This window comes from Procambarus clarkii, chromosome 59 (genome assembly GCF_040958095.1).
Source record: "Procambarus clarkii isolate CNS0578487 chromosome 59, FALCON_Pclarkii_2.0, whole genome shotgun sequence".
NCBI lineage: Eukaryota > Metazoa > Arthropoda > Malacostraca > Decapoda > Cambaridae > Procambarus > Procambarus clarkii.
This window is the reverse complement of record NC_091208.1, coordinates 26,663,155-26,681,367: the sequence shown is the minus strand read 5'-3', so window position 1 is coordinate 26,681,367 and position 18,213 is coordinate 26,663,155. Positions and strand designations below refer to the sequence as shown.

The 18,213-nt window shown below is 49.8% G+C and overlaps 1 long non-coding RNA gene across 1 annotated transcript in view; it reads right to left on the bottom strand.

Annotated features, from left to right (window-relative positions):
- The window catches only part of LOC138353697 (uncharacterized), a 932,825-nt gene that overhangs the window by 88,676 nt on the left and 825,936 nt on the right, over window positions 1-18,213 (bottom strand). The window contains exon 3 of the long non-coding RNA XR_011223275.1: window positions 5,831-5,879. This is a non-coding gene — a long non-coding RNA (uncharacterized lncRNA). The remainder of the gene's footprint in view (window positions 1-5,830; window positions 5,880-18,213) is intronic.

Genomic DNA, 18,213 nt, shown 5'->3' with positions numbered 1-18,213 from the left:
TGAATAGATATGGACTCCATGCTGAGGCTGCATACTCCAGGATTGGTCTGACATATGTGGTATACAAAGTTCTAAATGATTCCTTACACAAGTGTCTAAATGCCCTTCTTATGTTAGCCAACCTGGCATATGCTGCTGATGTTATCCTCTTGATATGAGCTTCAGGAGACAGGTCTGGCGTGATATCAACCCCCAGGTCTTTCTCTCTCTCTGACTCTTGAGGAATTTCATCTCCCAAATCATACCTTGCATCTGGTCTCCTGCTCCCTACACCTATCTCCATTACATTACATTTGCTTGGGTTAAACTCTAACAACCATTTGTTCAACCATTCCTTCAGCTTGTTTAGGTCTTCTTGAAGCCTCGAACAGTCCTCTTCTGTTTTAATCCTTCTCATAATTTTGGCATCGTCCGCAAACATTGAGAGAAATGAATCGATATCCTCCGGGAGATCATTTACATATATCAGAAACAAGATAGGACCGAGTACAGAGCCCTGTGGGACTCCACTGGTGACTTCACGCCAATCGAAGGTCTCACCCCTCACCGTAACTCTCTGCTTCCTATTGCTTAGATACTGCCTTATCCACTGGAGCACCTTACCAGCTACACCTGCCTGTCTCTCCAGCATATGTACCAGCCTCTTATGCGGTACTGTGTCAAGGGCTTTCCGACAATCCAAGAAAATGCAGTCCGCCCAGCCCTCTCTTTCTTGCTTAATCTTTGTCACCTGGTCGTAGAATTCTATTAAGCCTGTAAGGCAAGATTTACGCTCCCTGAACCCATGTTGGCGATTTGTCACGAAGTCTCTTCTCTCCAGATGTGTTACCAGGTTTTTTCTCACGATCTTCTCCATCACCTTGCATGGTATACAAGTCAAGGACACTGGCCTGTAGTTCAGTGCCTCTTGCCTGTCGCCTGTGCGTGTGTGTGCTTGTGTGTGTGTGTGTGTGTGTGTGTGTGTGTGTGTGTGTGTGTGTGTGTGTGTGTGTGTGTGAATGAAAATTTGCCCATTTTTTTTTTCTGCCTGGTCCGGAAATCGAACCCTGGCCACAGAATTACGAGTTTTGCGCGCTGTCCACTCAGCTACCAGGACCCCCCTCTCACACACAAGCACGCCAGAGTGTGTGTGTGTGTGTGTGTGTGTGTGTGTGTGTGTGTGTGTGTGTGTGTGTGTGTGTGTGTGTGTGTGCGTGCGTGTGCGCGCGTGTGTGTGTGCGCGCGCGTGTGTGCGCGCGCGCGTGTGTGTGTGCGCGCGCGTGTGTGTTTGCGCGCGCGTGCGTGCGTACGTCCCTAACCCCCAAACAAGGTCGGCTCAGGAGATATGGTACTGGGGCAGGGGTAAGGAAGGAGGGGGGGGGGTAGGACCAGGCGACAATGGAGCATCATTACAGGTCTAAACGAGCAATTAAGGATGTTGACGACGCCGCCTCTGATTGGTTAACGGAGTCCAAGATGGTACTTTGGGCGCCGTCTTACCTACAGCCTTGGTCACAACTACCTAACTACCTCTCAACCACTGACGGGGGGTGGGGGAGACAATAGGGGGGAGGAGGGAGGGTGTAGTATCTTCTTAAGGTTATCTTGAGATGATTTCGGGGCTTAGCGTCCCCGCGGACCGGTTCTCGACCTGGCTTCCACCCCCAGGAAGCAGCCCGTGACAGCTGTCTAACTCCCAGGTACCTCGCCATGGGCCTCGTAGCCTGGTGGATAGCGCGCAGGACTCGTAATTCTGTGGCGCGGGTTCGATTCCCGCACGAGGCAGAAACAAATGGGCAAAGTTTCTTTCACCCTGAATGCCCCTGTTACCTAGCAGTAAAATAGGTACCTGGGAGTTAGTCAGCTGTCACGGGTTGCTTCCTGGGGGTGGAGGCCTGGTCGAGGACCGGGCCGCGGGGACACTAAAAGCCCCGAAATCATCTCAAGATAACCTCAAGAATATCAAGATAACCTATTTACTGCAAGGTGAACAGGGGGGCATCAGGGGTGAAAGAAACATTTTGCCCATTTGTCTCCGCCTCCACCGGGGATCGAACCCGGAACCTCAGGACTACGAATCCGAAGCGCTGTCCACCCAGCTGTCAGGCGCCCTGTAGTCAACTCATAGGATTGTCAACATAAACAAACACTTTAAAACGTTCACTGCACCCGAAAACTTATAATATTGTATTGCCCTAAAATTTGTAATTAAAACAACGTAAGATATAATTTAGAGAAATTATAATTACGTTAAGTAATTAACGTCGCAAGATACGAACTGTGATCAAATTTAGGGGTTAAATTTAAGACAAATTTGGACAGAATATGAAAACACAAATTTTAAGATTTGTGTTTGTGTGTGTGTGTGTGTGTGTGTGTGTGTGTGTGTGTGTGTGTGTGTTTGTGTGTGTGTGTGTGTGTGTGTGTGTGTGTGTGTGTGTGTGTGTGTGTGTGTGTGTGTGTATTCACCTAGTTGTATTTGCGGGGGTTGAGCTTTGCTCTTTCGGCCCACCTCTCAACTGTCAATCAATTATTTACTAACTACTTTTTTTTTCAAGCACGCGCGCGCGCGCGCGCGCACGCACACACACACACACACACACACACACACACACACACACACACACACACACACACACACACAACATGGGTTCAGGGAGGGTAAATCTTGCCTTACAGGATTGATAGAATTCTACGATCAGGTGACAAAGATTAAACAAGAAAGAGAAGGGTGGGCGGACTGCATTTTTTTGGACTGTCGGAAAGCCTTTGGCACAGTACCCCATAAAAGGTTGATGCATAAGCTAGAGAAACAGGCAGGAGTAACTGGTAGGGCGCTCCAGTGGATAAGGGAGTACCTAAACAATAGGAAGCAGAGAGTTACAGTGAGGGGTGAGACCTCAGACTGGCGTGAAGTCACCAGTGGAGTCCCACAGGGCTCTGTACTTGGACCTATCCTGTTTCTGATATACGTAAATGATCTCCCAGAGGGTATAGACTCATTCCTCTCAATGTTTGCTGACGACGCCAAAATTATGAGAAGGATTAAGACAGAGGAGGACAGCTTGAGGCTTTAAGAAGACCTGGACAAGCTGCAGGAATGATCGAACAAATGGCTGTTAGAGTTTAATCCAAGCAAATGTAATATAATGAAGATAGGGGTAGGAAGCAGGAGACCAGATACAAGGTATCACTTGGGAGATGAAATGCTTCAAGAGTCCGAGAGAGAGAAAGACCTGGGGGTTGATATCACGCCAGACCTGTCCCCTGATGCTCACATCAAGAGGATAACAGCAGCAGCATATGCCAGGTTGGCTAACATAAGAACGGCCTTTAGAAACTTGTGTTAGGAATCTTTCAGAACATTATATACCACATATGTCAGACCAATCCTGGAGTATGCGGCACCAGCATGGAGTCCATATCTAGTCAAGCATAAGACTAAAATGGAAAAGGTTCAAAGGTTTGCCACCAGACTAGTACCCGAGCTGAGAGGTATGAGCTACGAGGAGAGACTACGGGAATTAAACCTCACTTCGTTGGAAGACAGAAGTGTTAGGGGGGACATGATCACTACATTCAAGATCCTCAAGGGAATTGACAGGGTTGATAAAGACAGGCTGTTTAACACAAGGGGCACACGCACTAGGGGACACAGGTGGAAATTGAGTGCCCAAATGAGCCACAGAGATATTAGAAAGAACTTTTTTAGTGTCAGAGTGGTTGACAAATGGAATGCATTAGGAAGTGATGTGGTGGAGGCTGACTCCATACACAGTTTCAAGTGTAGATATGATAGAGCCCAATAGGCTCAGGAACCTGTACACCTGTTGATTGACAGTTGAGAGGCGGGACCAAAGAGCCAGAGCTCAACCCCCGCAAGCACAACTAAGTGAGTACACACATTCGTCGTCCTAACAGCCCAGGTTCGATTCCCGACCCAGGCAGAAACAATTGGGCAGACTGTTTTTCGCCCCTGTTCACCCAGCAGTAAATAGGTACCTGGGAGTTAGACAGCTGCTACGGCATGCTTCCTGTGTGTGTGCGCTCGCGCGCGCGCATGCGCTATAGAGAAATATATGTAGTGGACATAAGAGAGGAAATATATATTGGTAAGAAAGGCGGGTTCCAAGAGCTAAGAGCCCGCTCATGCAGGCACAAATGCCAAATTCAAATACGAATTAGAGAGAAAAGGGGGGGGGGGGAGTGGTGTAATTAATCACTAAATTACATTTGCGGTCAAGAAAATATAGACTATGGTGATAACACGATATTTTATCCATGATATCAGCATGATATATATTTTATCACCATGATATCAGCATGATATTTTACACCCAATAGGTATGCAAATGAGTGGCAAAATCCTTATGCTTAGTGAGGGAAGTCGACATATTGGGTACGAAGTACGAATCTTCAGTGACCACAATAACACACGTGCTCAACCTAGTACGCACGGCAGTCAGGAAACATGCAGCAGCTCTATGCCACATACCAACTTGACAGCAGCGGTTGTAAAACATTATATGAAGCTCAAGCTCGCTCCCAGGACAGTCAACCAGGACTGATCAGTCCAGCAACCAGGAGGCCTGGTCGACGACCGGGCCGCGGGGACGCTAAGCCCCGGAAGCACCTCAAGGTAAGGTATGGTAGGTATCCTCCCATCTGGAGTATGCACAGATCTTCTAGACTGCCTGCCCCGCATGATTCTTAACCATCCTAGAGTCGGGGAGTCGGTCGGCCGAGCGGACAGCACGCGGGACTTGTGATCCTGTGGTCCTGGGTTCGATCCCAGTCGCCGGCGAGAAACAATGGGCAGAGTTTCTTTCACCCTATGCCCCTGTTACCTAGCAGTAAATTAGGTACCTGGGTGTTAGTCAACTGTCACGGGCTGCTTCCTGGGGGTGGAGGCCTGGTCGAGGACCGGGCCGCGGGGACACTAAAAGCCCCGAAATCATCTCAAGATAACCTCAAGATAGAAGGTTCTTCTCTACGGAACTGATGCTGGTCCCCATAACACAAGACGCTCAGCCATCAGCAGCTGGCAATGCCTTTCTCAAGACCATCACTCCATCAGCGATTACACATTCCTAGGTTGACTCGCATCTAGCGCTATGTCATGGGTTCGTATCCTGGCCGGGGAGGATTTACTGGGCACAAATCCTTAACTGTAGCCTCTGTTTAACGCAACAGTAAAATGTGTACTTGGTTGTAACAACGATTCTTCGCGGCGGGGATCGTATTCCAGGGACCTGCCCGAAACGCTACGCGTACTAGTGGCTCTACAAGAATGTAACAACTCTTGTATATATCTCAAAAAAAAAAAAAAATCTGAAACCTGTTCGCTGAGCTGATTAATACGTGAGCAATAAACTCAACTGACCACATGGAGACTCAGGCACACAGTTGGCTCATGCCTCTTCTGTTCCTTATATGATAGTTACTAAGCATTAAAAACAGTATATTCCTAAAAGATACAAATAATAATATCAAATAAATGAGTGTCTACCCTGGAAACACAAACCGTAACTGACCCTATTTTCCGCTTGTTACAACTTGTAATAAAGTTGTTACATCTTGGCTTAACGTGTTTTTGACGTATTAGAACGTTGTTACAACTCGTCATATTGGTTGTTGTAACTGGTTAGGTGTTAAATCTTGTTCAAACGTTGTAGCAACGTCGTAGTTTCGCTGTGTGTTTGGCGGGTAGGGGCCTGTTTCAGATGAGCTGATGTAATATATCTTGCTTGCAGTTTCAACAGTAACATTAATGACATTCTCTGCTTTTACCCCTAACGTTATTTTAATAGAGAGACTGACTACACAACAGTGCGAGGGGTTGCTCACTCACCTGGGAGCTGGACTCCTTGGAGGATCTCCTTGGAGGATCACAACCAGACCTGGAACACAGTAGAGAGATCAGTTAGTGAAGTTTATCCCTCAAACTCCCTCCTTATCAAACGCAGCTAAGATAAACAGTCTCCGTGGTGTAGTGGTAAGACACTCGCCTGGCGTTCCGCGAGCGCTTTGTCATGGGTTCGTATCCTGACCGGGGAGGATTTACTGGGCACAAATCCTTAACTGTAGCCTCTGTTTAACGCAACAGTAAAATGTGTACTTGGTTGTAACAACGATTCTTCGCGGCGGGGATCGTATTCCAGGGACCTGCCCGAAACGCTACGCGTACTAGTGGCTGTACAAGAATGTAATAACTCTTGTATATCTTGAGGTTATCTTGAGATGATTTCGGGGCTTTAATGTCCCTGCGGCCCGGTCCTCGACCAGGCCTCCACCCCCAGGAAGCAGCCCGTGACAGCTGACTAACACCCAGGTACCTATTTTACTGCTAGGTAACAGGGGCATAGGGTGAAAGAAACTCTGCCCATTGTTTCTCGCCGGCGCCTGGGATCGAACCCAGGATCACAAGTCTAGCGTGCTGTCCGCTCGGCCGACCGGCTCCATATATCCATATATCTCAAAACAAAAAAAATGAGGGAAGGAGGGAGATTGCTTCAGGCTCGTTTACCTGGATATTACCCTAACCGAGTTCCCTCTCCCCCCTCCCCCCCCCCCACCTCTTCCCCAAGCCCCGGGCACCAAATTGGAACAGTGGGATTAAAGACATAAAATACTTCCTTTCCCTTTCTTCCCATATTTATCTATTTGTCTATCTACTTATCTATTTGTCTATCTACTTATCTATTTGTCTATCTACTTATCTATTTGTCTATCTACTTATATGTTCGTCTATTGTTTCATGTCTTAATTTCCTCTGACTTCGCCTGAGGACAATTTCCACAATTCTGGTGCTATTTCTCTGCTGATTGTCTGGTCTGTGGTCAGTCTTCCCTAGTGCTTGTCTGGTCTGTGGCCAGTCTTCCCTAGTGATTGTCTGGTCTGTGGCCAGCCTTCCCTAGTGCTTGTCTGGTCTGTGGCCAGCCTTCCCTAGTGATTGTCTGGTCTGTGGCCAGTCTACCCTAGTGATTGTCTGGTCTGTGGCCAGCCTTCCCTAGTGATTGTCTGCTCTGTGGCCAGTCTTCCCTAGTGCTTGTCTGGTCTGTGGCCAGCCTTCCCTAGTGATTGTCTGCTCTGTGGCCAGTCTTCCCTAGTGATTGTCTGGTCTGTGGCCAGTCTTCCCTAGTGATTGTCTGGTCTGTGGCCAGCCTTCCCTAGTGATTGTCTGGTCTGTGGCCAGTCTTCCCTAGTGATTGTCTGGTCTGTGGCCAGTTGTCCCTAGTGATTGTCTGCTCTGTGGCCAGTCTTCCCTAGTGCTTGTCTGGTCTGTGGCCAGCCTTCCCTAGTGATTGTCTGCTCTGTGGCCAGTCTTCCCTAGTGATTGTCTGGTCTGTGGCCAGTCTTCCCTAGTGATTGTCTGGTCTGTGGCCAGCCTTCCCTAGTGATTGTCTGGTCTGTGGCCAGTCTACCCTAGTGATTGTCTGGTCTGTGGCCAGTCGTCCCTAGTGATTGTCTGGTCTGTGGTCAGCCTTCCCTACTGCTTGTCTGGTCTGTGGCCAGTCTTCCCTAGTGATTGTCTGGTCTGTGGCCAGCCTTCCCTAGTGATTGTCTGGTCTGTGGCCAGTCGTCCCTAGTGATTGTCTGGTCTGTGGCCAGTCTTCCCTAGTGATTGTCTGGTCTGTGGCCAGCCTTCCCTAGTGATTGTCTGGTCTGTGGCCAGTCGTCCCTAGTGATTGTCTGGTCTGTGGCCAGTCTTCCCTAGTGCTTGTCTGGTCTGTGGCCAGTCTTCCCTAGTGATTGTCTGATCTGTGGCCAGTCTTCCCTAGTGCTTGTCTGATCTGTGGCCAGTCTTCCCTAGTGCTTGTCTGGTCTGTGGCCAGTCTTCCCTAGTGCTTGTCTGGTCTGTGGCCAGTCTTCCCTAGTGCTTGTCTGATCTGTGGCCAGTCTTCCCTAGTGCTTGTCTAATCTGTGGCCAGTCTTCCCTAGTGCTTGTCTGGTCTGTGGCCAGTCTTCCCTAGTGCTTGTCTGGTCTGTGGCCAGTCTTCCCTAGTGCTTGTCTGGTCTGTGGCCAGTCTTCCCTAGTGCTTGTCTGGTCTGTGGCCAGTCTTCCCTAGTGCTTGTCTGGTCTGTGGCCAGTTGTCCCTAGTGATTGTCTGGTCTGTGGCCAGTCTTCCCTAGTGCTTGTCTGGTCTGTGGCCAGTCTTCCCTAGTGCTTGTCTGGTCTGTGGCCAGTCTTCCCTAGTGATTGTCTGCTCTGTGGCCAGTCTTCCCTAGTGCTTGTCTGGTCTGTGGCCAGTCTTCCCTAGTGCTTGTCTGGTCTGTGGCCAGTCTTCCCTAGTGCTTGTCTGCTCTGTGGCCAGTCTTCCCTAGTGCTTGTCTGGTCTGTGGCCAGTCTTCCCTAGTGATTGTCTGATCTGTGGCCAGTCTTCCCTAGTGCTTGTCTGATCTGTGGCCAGTCTTCCCTAGTGCTTGTCTGGTCTGTGGCCAGTCTTCCCTAGTGCTTGTCTGGTCTGTGGCCAGTCTTCCCTAGTGCTTGTCTGGTCTGTGGCCAGTCTTCCCTAGTGATTGTCTGCTCTGTGGCCAGTCTTCCCTAGTGATTGTCTGCTCTGTGGCCAGTCTTCCCTAGGGACTACGTGGTCTGTGAGGCTTGTCTCCGTACTTCGAAGATCCACACAGCCATCACAGTCAGGTTGATCCGGTAACTCCATGAGGCTGAGGAGTCGAGGGCCTCTGGTGTTGACACTGTTGCTCTCTAATTGTGCTCACGGCGCTCACAACTTTTCATTGATCTTATTTTGCACTTCCTGCCATATCTCTCACTCCAGTATGTTGTTATTTTATTGTGTAAGTTTAAATCCTGCCCTTCCAGTATTTTCCACGTGTATATTATGTATATTCGACATAATTTCAAGATCTATGACTTTGTCGCTCTTTTCTCAGAGTTGAACCCCTGAACGTTCCCAGGCAAAGCTCGTGGTACAGACTTCCCCTGCTCAATATTAGGCACACCTGGGCCTCATACCTGGTTGATACCTGGTTGATGGGGTTCTGGGAGTTGTTCTACTCCCCAAGCCCGGCCCGAGGCCAGGTTTGACTTGTGAGAGTTTGGTCCACCAGGCTGTTGCTTGGAGCGGCCCGCAGGCCCACATACCCACCACAGCCCGGTTGGTCCGGCACTCCTTGCAGAAAACTATCTTGTTTTCTCTTGAAGATGTCCACGGTTGTTCCGGCAATATTTCTTATGCTCGCTGGGAGGACGTTGAACAACCGCGGACCTCTGATGTTTATACAGTGTTCTCTGATTGTGCCTATGACACCTCTGCTCTTCACTGGTTCTATTCGGCATTTTTTCCATATCGTTCACTCCAGTACGTTGTTATTTTACTGTGTAGATTTGGGACCGGGCCCTCCAGTATCTTCCATGAGTATATATATTAGGTGTTTTATCTCGTCTATGCGTGCCGTATATGTTCTCTGTATTCCCTCTGTTTCAGCAATCTCTCCTGCTCTGAAGGGGGGAAGTGAGTACTGAGCAGTACTCGAGACGGGACAACACAAGTGACTTGAAGAGTGCAACCATTGTGATGGGATCCCTGGATTTGAAAGTTCTCGTAATCCATCCGATCATTTTTCTGGCTGACGCAATATTTGCTTGGTTATGCTCCCTAAACGTTAGGTCGTCGGACATCATTATTCCCAAATCCTTGACATGCTGTTTTCTTACTATGGGAAGATTCGTTTGTGTTTTGTACCCTGTATTATGTTTCAGATCCTCATTTTTGCCGTACCTGAGTACCTGAAATTTATCACTGTTAATCATGTTATTTTCTGCTGCCCAATCGAAAAATTTGTTGACATCTGCTTGTAATATTTCAATGTTTTCAGCAGAGGTAATTTTCATGCTGATTTTTGTGTCATCTGCAATGGATGACACGAAGCTGTGACGTGTATTTTTGTCTATATCTGATATGAGAATAAGGAACAGCAGTGGTGCAAGGACTGAGCTTTAACTGCGCTTGGACTCGATTTTATTTGATTGACTGTTACTCTTTGTGTTCTGTTCGACAGGAAATTGAGTATCCAGCGTCCTACTTTACCAGTTATTCCCATTGACCTCATTTTGTGAGCTATCACCCCATGGTCACATTTGTCGAACGCCTTTGCAAAGTCTGTGTATACAACATCTGCATTTTGCTGTTCTTCTAGAGCTTCTGTGATTTTGTCATAGTGGTTGAGTAACTGTGACAGACAGGTTCTTCCCGCTCTAAATCCATGTTGTCCTGGGTTATCTTGAGATGATTGATTCTTGAGGTTATCTTGAGTTGTGCATTATTTTATCTTGGGTTGTGCATTATTTTCCATAAAACTAGAAATTTGATTTCTAATCACTCTTTCAAAAACTGCAATGTTTCTGAGTATGTTTTTGCCAGGCTTGAAGGAGTAGAACCCAGTGGCTTGTTCGTACCATATCGCCGTGAATCTTCCTTCCGCTACTTTGAATCTGTAGCGACTTTTGATAGTTGGGAGTATTTTCTTCTTGATTTGCTCCTTAATCCGTGAAAAACTTGGAGGTATTTGAACCTGTACAACAGGTAGAGCAGTGGCAGTTTTTGCTAGCGAGTTTGCCTTTTCATTACCATCTATGCAAATGTGACTTGGTATCCAATTTAGGGTGATTGACAGCCCTAGATTGTGAGCTTGTTTATTCTATATGTAGGATTTCTGTGATGAGTTGTATGTTATCTCTGTGCTGACTGATAACAATGCCTGGAGCGAAGATTTAGAGTCGGTATGAATGATGACATCATGTAAATTATTCTCAATTATATAATTTATGGCCTCCTTAAGGGCATATAATTCTGTGTGCAATGTTGAGCACCCATTGTTCATGCTTCACTAAGCTTCATGGATAAATAGGTACCTGGGTGTTAGTCAGCTGTCACGGGCTGCTTCCTGGGGGTGGAGGCCTGTTCGAGGACCGGGCCGCGGGGACACTAAAAGCCCCGAAATCATCTCAAGATAACCTCAAGATAAGAAGATGGTTGGTAGTGTAAACTGCTGCCCCAGCAGAACCTCTTGATCAACAGATCCGTCTGTGAAGATGTGAGTCTTGGTAGGTCTTGAGATGGTTTCCATTTGCTCTATGACTGCTTTGAGCCTCTGCGAGTCACATGCTAATTTTTTTAACTGGCAATCCTTCAATGATTATATTAGACTCGATTCCTCCCATGGAGGAGGCTGCCTAAAGGTATTTAAAGTGTCTACCGATTGATGATTGATGAAGATTAAGCCACCCAAGATGTGGCACGGGCATGAATAGCCCGTAAGAGTGTCTACCGAACTGTTGTTGTTGTTTGAGATTTAGCTACTCAGAACGAAGTGTCCATGTAGCACGGGCTATGGAGAGCCCGTAGAGAGGAGGTGCTGGAGGGTGAGTCCACCTGCCTCCCCATTTTACCCATTATCACCTGTCTCCTACCCCCCCCCTCCCCATCACACGCAGGCCTCCCTCCCCATCTGCTTGATACTTGGTTGATGGGGTTCCTGGTTGATAAGGGTTCCTGGTTGATAAGGGTTCCTGGTTGATAGGGGTTCCTGGTTGATAAGGGTTCCTGGTTGATAAGGGTTCCTGGTTGATAGGGGTTCCTGGTTGATAAGGGTTCCTGGTTGATAAGGGTTCCTGGTTGATAAGGGTTCCTGGTTGATAAGGGTTCCTGGTTGATAAGGGTTCCTGGTTGATAAGGGTTCCTGGTTGATAAGGGTTCCTGGTTGATAGGGGTTCCTGGTTGATAAGGGTTCCTGGTTGATAGGGGTTCCTGGTTGATAAGGGTTCCTGGTTGATAAGGGTTCCTGGTTGATAAGGGTTCCTGGTTGATAGGGGTTCCTGGTTGATAAGGGTTCCTGGTTGATAAGGGTTCCTGGTTGATAGGGGTTCCTGGTTGATAAGGGTTCCTGGTTGATAAGGGTTCCTGGTTGATAAGGGTTCCTGGTTGATAAGGGTTCCTGGTTGATAAGGGTTCCTGGTTGATAAGGGTTCCTGGTTGATAAGGGTTCCTGGTTGATAAGGGTTCCTGGTTGATAAGGGTTCCTGGTTGATAGGGGTTCCTGGTTGATAAGGGTTCCTGGTTGATAGGGGTTCCTGGTTGATAGGGGTTCCTGGTTGATAAGGGTTCCTGGTTGATAGGGGTTCCTGGTTGATAGGGGTTCCTGGTTGATAGGGGTTCCTGGTTGATGGGGTTCTGGGAGTTGTTCTACTCCCCAAGCCCGGCCCGAGGCCAGGCTTGACCCGTGAGAGCCCCCATACCACCAGTGTCAGAACACAAGACTTGTCTATGGTAATAAGTTAACAATGTTTCGAGGTGGGGCGACAGTTTTAGGGCCGATAATTGCACAGTCTCCTGCGAATGTTAAAAATATAAAGAGCAAATACTCATATATAACCGTGTAATTTCAATGAAATTTTAATTATGCAAATTTGTGAAAGTATATGTGGGTGTGGAAGATATATGTATATGTGGGCGTGGTTGACATATGGGGGTCTGCCAGACATGAGGGGGGTGGGCTGACAGACATGGGGGGGGGAGCTGACAGACATGGGGGGGGAGACAAACATGGGATGGGGGGGGGGGGCTGACAGACATGGGGGGAGGGGGGTGCTGGCACCCTGGGGTGTCACCCTCTCAGGCACCCTGGGGGGTGTCACCCTCTCAGGCACCCTGGGGGGTGTCACCCTCTCAGGCACCCTGGGGGTGTGTCAACCTCTCAGGCACCCTGGGGGTGTGTCACCCTCTCAGGCACCCTGGGGGGTGTCACCCTCTCAGGCACCCTGGGGGATGTCACCCTCTCAGGCACCCTGGGGGTGTGTCACCCTCTCAGGCACCCTGGGGGGTGTCACCCTCTCAGGCACCCTGGGGGGTGTCACCCTCTCAGGCACCCTGGGGGGTGTCACCCTCTCAGGCACCCTGGGGGATGTCACCCTCTCAGGCACCCTGGGGGTGTGTCACCCTCTCAGGCACCCTGGGGGGTGTCACCCTCTCAGGCACCCTGGGGGGTGTCACCCTCTCAGGCACCCTGGGGGGTGTCACCCTCTCAGGCACCCTGGGGGGTGTCACCCTCTCAGGCACCCTGGGGGGTGTCACCCTCTCAGGCACCCTGGGGGGTGTCACCCTCTCAGGCACCCTGGGTGTGTCACCCTCTCAGGCACCCTGGGGGTGTGTCACCCTCTCAGGCACCCTGGGGGTGTGTCACCCTCTCAGGCACCCTGGGGGGTGTCACCCTCTCAGGCACCCTGGGGGGGTGTCACCCTCTCAGGCACCCTGGGGGGGTGTCACCCTCTCAGGCACCCTGGGGGTGTGTCACCCTGGGGGTGTGTCACCCTGGGGGGTGTCACCCTCTTACACTGACGCAGCCGCGTATCTGACATGTAACCTGTCTTGAGGTTATCTTGAGATGATTTCGGGGCTTAGCGTCCCCGCGGCCCGGTCCTCGACCAGGCCTCCTTTTTGTTACACACCCCCAGGAAACAGCCCGTAGCAGCTGACTAACTCCCAGGTACCTATTTACTCCTAGGTGAACAGGAGCATCAGGGTAAAAGAAACGATGCCCATTTGTTTCCGCCTCCGCCGGGGATCGAACCCGGAACCTTAGGACTACGAATCCCGAGCGCTGTCCACTCAGCCGTCAAGCCCCGTCAGTTACCCAACCACATTTCCAGTTGCACAAATTTTCAATTCGAGCTCAAGAATCAACTGGTGTTGAAGTCGACGTTTTGACCCTCGAGAGAGACGCAAATCTACCAACTGCTCTCTGCTGTTCCCCCTTTTAATACACCACGTAAATCTACATAATAATATCTTCTCAAATGAATGTTCACGTTTAAATACTATATTTAACTATAATAATACTATATAGTTTCTATATTTTCCCCCATAAATGAGGCTCCCGCTGAACCTCTCAAGTACCTTACAAAGGATACTTAATTAACACTAATTAAAGGAATTGTAAACACTAATTAAAGGTCTGAAATGGAGGGAAGAGCTCACACCTGGCTGTTCACCAGATCTCTGGTAATTCACCTGGCCAGTAGTTGAACACGCGAAGCAGAGATGAACAATGATGAACACCACCAGCATCAGCGTGGACTTTAACCTATGTTATATAATCCTTAAAGTTTATTTCTCATGTTGATCTTTGTTTCCACCGTCGTCTGCGCTATGGACTATCTTCCCCGGAGTCACACCTGTTGATTGACAGTTGAGAGGCGGGACCAAAGAGCCAGAGCTCAACCCCCGCAAACACAACTAGGTGAGTACACACACGAACCAACACACACACACACGAACGCGGTATGCACTAATGGCAGAGATACACCAACCCACTAATGGCAGAGATACACCAACCCACTAATGGCAGAGATACACCCACTAATGGCAGAGATACACCAACCCATTAATACCAGAGAAACACCCACTAATGCCAGAGAAATAGAAAGAAGCCTAAACGCGCGCGCGTGCAGGGGAAGAGCACACGCGCGCCTCACACCACTGCCTCAACCATTACCAGCAAAAACAACAATAACTCGGCACTTAAAAATGCAAATGACTTCAAAATGAATACTGAAATTGAAGCTGGATGTATTCAATTATCGCGTAATAATTACCAAACATACGCAGGCAACTATTTAACCTGACAAATATGTAAATAACTTTAACCTGATATTTGTACCTGAATAAACCGAGGGCCCAGGGGGGGGGGGGGGCAGGGGGGGGGGCTGGGGGGGGAAGGGAGTAGGGAGGGGGAGGGGGGGGGGCCTTCCCGGGTATTTAGCCAATATGCAAATTAGGCAGGGGGTTCTCCTCCCCCCTCCCAGGAGAACCCATCACAGGCTGGGGCTTCTATGGTGGGGTGAGGGAGGGGGTGATTGGAGGGGGAGGGGGGTGTTGGGGTGAGTCTGTTGCCTGTATTTGGCCCGCCCAAGATAGCACAACTTGCTGGAATGCTTCACTAAACTTGCCCCCATCCCTGCCTACCTGCCTGCCTGCCTGCCTGCCTGCCTGCCTGCCTGCCTGCCTGCCTGCCTACCTGCCTGCCTGCCTGCCTACCTGCCTGCCTGCCTGCCTGCCTGCCTACCTGCCTGCATGCCTGCCTGCCTGCCTGCCTGCCTACCTGCCTGCCTGCCTACCTGCCTGCCTGCCTGCCTGCCTACCTGCCTGCCTGCCTGCCTGCCTGCCTACCTGCCTGCATGCCTGCCTGCCTGCCTGCCTGCCTACCTGCCTGCCTGCCTGCCTGCCTACCTGCCTACCTGCCTGCCTGCCTGCCTGCCTGCCTGCCTGCCTGCCTGCCTGCCTGCCTGCCTGCCTGCCTACCTGCCTGCCTGCCTACCTGCCTGCCTGCCTGCCTACCTGCCTGCCTGCCTGCCTGCCTGCCTGCCGACCTGGGTCCAGATTCACGAAGCAGTTACACAAGCACTTACGAACCTGTCCATCGTTTCTCAATCTTTGGCGGCTTTGTTTACAATTATTAAACAGTTAATGAGCTCCGGAGCACCAGGAGACTCTTTATAACAATAACAACAGTTGACTGGCAAGTTTTCATGCTTGTAAACTGTTTAATGTAACCAAAGCCGTCAAAGATTGAGGAAAGATGTATAGGTTGGCTAAGTACCTGCGTAACTGCTTCGTGAATCTGGTCCCTGGTACCCAACCGGCCTGCACGAGTCGTCTGCCCTCCACCCTGCACAGTGCAATTCACACGACGGTGCACAATACACAGCACTGTACGAAGGTCACAAACTCTCCATTAAGCGTACACGACACATCGTACACATGATGGTTCCCCAACGGATTTTAAAACCTACTTTACCTAACCTAACCATCCCACAATCCGTCTTGCGGATGGATTGTGGGCCGGTCGGCCGAGCGGACAGCACGCTGGGCTTGTGATCCTGTGGTCCCGGGTTCGATCCCAGGCGCCGGCGAGAAACAATGGGCAGAGTTTCTTTCACCCTATGCCCCTGTTACCGAGCAGTAAAATAGGTACCTGGGTGTTAGTCAGCTGTCACGGGCTGCTTCCTGGGGGTGGAGGCCTGGTCGAGGACCGGGCCGCGGGGACACTAAAGCCCCGAAATCATCTCAAGATAACCTCAAGATAACCTGTTCTCGACTCAAGTCCATTCCATCCAGCGGTCGACCCCACAGACGCATTCATAAATTTTAATATGCTGTTCATTCAAAACGGGAATTTTCTCAAATGTAAATTAATATTATAATATATTAGCATATTGTGCATATATAGGCATAGGTTAGGTTAGGTGTTTAGGTTCTGTTGGCGATTATTTGTAGTACGTGGGTGAAGCATTTACCCCATCCTGTCCTACAAAGAACGTCGCTTTTCGCCCGTATGCGTTACATACGGTCAAAAATAGTCGTACTAGAAAATGGAAGCGGCTGGCGAAAGTGACGTACTGTCCCGTTTTCTGTTTTGGGTCCTCTGGTGGTAGGTTAGGAGAGACCACTTTAAATTGACCGTTTTCAGGACGTTGGGGAAACCTTAGGAGGACGGACTGGTTCACACACACAAGGGAATGGTAGATAATTATATTGTTTGTGTGTGTGTGTGTGTGTGTGTGTGTGTGTGTGTGTGTGTGTGTGTGTGTGTGTGTGTGAGAGAGAGAGAGAGAGAGACAGAGAGACAGAGACAGAGAGAGACGACCCGAGCACCACCGGGTATCCTCCTAGTGTGTGAGTATATATATATAAGGAGGGTATACTCCTGTATAGTGTCGAGGCCCATAATGCCTGGACCCCCCCAACCACCCCTTCCCCCCGCCCCCCCTTTCCCCCCGCCCCCCTCTCCCCCCACTTCTTCCCCCTACCCCCCTCACCCCCCCCCCCGAGGAGCTCTGAAAAATATTCTTCTCGGAATTTTAACTTCACGTTTCCCTTTTGGAGCGGGTGATGAGGGGACACAAGGGGTGATGAGGGACACAAGGGGTGATGAGGGGACACAAGGGGTGATGAGGGGACACAAGGGGTGATGAGGGACACAAGGGATGATGAGGGGACACAAGGGGGTGATGAGGGACACAAGGGGTGATGAAGGGACACAATGGGTGATGAGGGGACACAAGGGGTGATGAGGGGACACTAGGGGTGATGAGGGGACACTAGGGGTGATGAGGGGACACAAGGGGTGATGAGTGGACACAAGGGGTGATAGAGAGGGGGGAGAGGACGACACAGGTAGGGGAATAGGAGTTGGTAGAATAGGGAAAAAAGGACGTGGATGGTGGGGATATGAAGAGGTAAGAGAGGGGAGGGGGGGAGGTCTTGGGAGAAGGGACGGGAGGACTGGGAAAGAGGGGCGTCGAGGGGGGGGGGAACGAGGGGAAAGAACGAAGAGGGAGAGGGAGGACTAAAAGGAGAAAAAACATTCTCACTATCCCACAGCAAGATAGGAAAATCTTTGATAAATGGAAAATATACAAGAAATGTGCTGGAACATGTACACCTCTACAGGCTGGAATATGAGAGTGTAGGCTGCTGGAACATGTACACCCCTACAGGCTGGAATATGAGAGTGTAGGCTGCTGGAACATGTACACCCCTACAGGCTGGAATATGAGAGTGTAGGCTGCTGGAACATGTACACCCCTACAGGCTGGAATATGAGAGTGTAGGCTGCTGGAACATGTTCACCCCTACAGGCTGGAATATGAGAGTGTAGGCTGCTGGAACATGTTCACCCCTACAGGCTGGAATATGAGAGTGTAGGCTGCTGGAACATGTACACCTCTACAGGCTGGAATATGAGAGTGTAGGCTGCTGGAACATGTTCACCTCTACAGGCTGGAATATGAGAGTGTAGGCTGCTGGAACATGTTCACCTCTACAGGCTGGAATATGAGAGTGTAGGCTGCTGGAACATGTTCACCTCTACAGGCTGGAATATGAGAGTGTAGGCTGCTGGAACATGTACACCTCTACAGGCTGGAATATGAGAGTGTAGGCTGCTGGAACATGTACACCTCTACAGGCTGGAATATGAGAGTGTAGGCTGCTGGAACATGTTCACCCCTACAGGCTGGAATATGAGAGTGTAGGCTGCTGGAACATGTACACCCCTACAGGCTGGAATATGAGAGTGTAGGCTGCTGGAACATGTACACCTCTACAGGCTGGAATATGAGAGTGTAGGCTGCTGGAACATGTACACCCTACAGGCTGGAATATGAGAGTGTAGGCTGCTGGAACATGTACACCCTACAGGCTGGAATATGAG